This window comes from Triticum dicoccoides, chromosome 7B (assembly GCF_002162155.2).
Source record: "Triticum dicoccoides isolate Atlit2015 ecotype Zavitan chromosome 7B, WEW_v2.0, whole genome shotgun sequence".
In the NCBI taxonomy this organism is placed as follows: domain Eukaryota; kingdom Viridiplantae; phylum Streptophyta; class Magnoliopsida; order Poales; family Poaceae; genus Triticum; species Triticum dicoccoides.
The window spans coordinates 261,776,955-261,779,436 of NC_041393.1; positions in this window are offsets into that span (position 1 = coordinate 261,776,955).

Here is a 2,482-nt window from a genome sequence, read left to right on the forward strand (position 1 = left end):
TTTATACCCCCGATGACAAGCCAAGCAATTGTTTCATACTTAAATAATCTCAAACTTTTTCAACCTTCACGCAATACATGAGCGTGAGCCATGGATATAGCACTATGGGTGGAATAGAATATGATGATGGTGATTGTGTGGAGAAGACAAAAAAGGAGAAAGTCTCATATTGATTGGTAGGAAAAGACCATCGCTCGTCCCTGACCGCCACTCATAAGGATGCACAAGCCAGGTACACTTCATGTTTCAAATTTGTTACACAACTTTAACCATACGTGCATGCTACGGGACTTGCAAACTTCAACACAAGCATTCTTTGAATTCATAATTACCCAACTAGCACAACTTTTATATTATCACCTCCATATCTCAAAACAATTATCAAGCATCAAACTTATCTTAGTATTCAACGCACTCAAAAGAAAGTTTCACATATCTTGAACACCAAGTATATTAACATTAAGCAAATTACCATGCTATTAAGGACTCTCAAAATAATCTAAGTGAAGCATGAGAGATCAATAGTTTCTTTAAAACAAATCCACCACCGTGCTCTAAAAGATCTAAGTGAAGCACTAGAGCAAAAATTATCACGCTCAAAAGATATAAGTGAAGCACTATGAGCAAAACTATCAAGCTCAAAAGATATAAGTGAAGCACATAGAGTGTTCTATCAAATTCCAATTCATGTATGGCTCTCTCAAAAGGTGTGTACAGCAAGGATGATTGTTGTAAACTAACAAGCAAAGACGCAAATAATACAAGACGCTCCAAGCAAAACACATATCATGTGGTGAATAAAAATATAACTCCAAGTAAATTACCGATGGAAGTGGACGAAAGAGGGGATGCCTTCCGGGGCATCCCCAAGCTTTGACTTTTTGGTGCCCTTGGATTATCTTGGGGATGACACGGGAATCCCCAAGCTTAGGGTCTTGCCACTCCTTGTTCCATAATCCATCAAAAGAATTCACCCAAAACCTGAAAACTTCACAACACAAAACTCAACAGAAATCTCGTGAGCTCCGTTAGAGAAAGAAAACAAAAGACTACTTCAAGGTACTGTAATGAACTCATTCTTTATTTATATTGGTGTTAAACCTAATGTATTCCAACTTCTCTATGGATTATAAACTATTTTATTAGCCATAGATTCATCAAAATAAACAAACAACACACGCAAAACAGAATCTGTCAAAAACAGAACAGTCTGTAGCAATCTGTAACTAAGGCAAACTTTCGGAACTCTAAAAATTCTACCAAAATAGGAAGTCCTGGACAATTTGTTTATTGAACAGCAGCAAAAATAATCAACGCAGAAGCACGTTCCTGTGATTTAACAAAATTATATTCGTGCGTGCAAAGTTTCTGTTTTTCAGCAAAATCAAATCAACTATCATCGTAGGTTATCCTATAGGTTCTACTTGGCACAAACACTAATTAAAACATAAAACCACATCCAAACAGAAGCTAGATGGATTATTTATTCCTAAACAGAAGCAAAAACAATAAACACAAAATAAAATTGGGCTGCCTCCCAACAAGCGCTATCGTTTAACGCCTCTAGCTAGGCATAAAAGCAAAGATAGATCTAGGTAGTGTCGTAGTAATAAGATAGATCGATGAAACTCATTTCATATTCTCTATGTTCAGCAGCAAGTTTTCTTTGAGGCAAGCAAAAGTAATCAAAAGGGCTAAATTTAATAGGGCAAAAATCCCCAAGATCAATTTTAGGAGGTATAGGTTCCTCTTTTGGCCCTTCATAATGCACAACCAATTCATCATTATAAGTGTTCTTTTGACAGAACCTTGTGAGTCTATACTCAGAGAGTATCCTAACTCGTTGTTTCGAATAGCCAAATCATCATTAAGTTCAGAGATTCTATCAATTAAAATGTTGGTTGGCACCCTTTTTCTAAGTTTTTCATTGAAAGCAACATAGTCAAGAGATTGAAAACGCATAATTTCTTCTTGATCAAAGAGGATTGATTCTATGGGAGGACGGCTGGCGTCCACCCTATAATGCGCAAAGATTTCTTTGGCCTCTTTTATTATAAATCTGAATTCATGAGCCAAAAAGATAGTAGCGGCACGCTTAACAGAGGAGTGTTCGATATTAGAAAATTCTAGGAAAACCCTTTGTATAGAAGGGTGCATATGCATAAATTGCCTTTCAAGTTCAACGATAAGCATGGCAATGGCATCAGCAAGACTACTGGTTCTATGAAGGATAGAACTGCCCATAGAGGGCAAAGCACCGGCACAAGTAAAGAAATCTTGAATAACTCCTCTTTCAATAATATTACCACTACCAATTCGAAATCTTTTTGTATGATAGGTAGGGGATTCTTCAGCAGGAGCTTCAGAATTTTCCATGTTATTATTATCGCCCATATCGGCAATAATTTCCCCAATTTCAGACATAACGACAAGCAAGCAAACTAACACATGAGCAAACAGAAAGGCAACGAGAAAAGGCAAA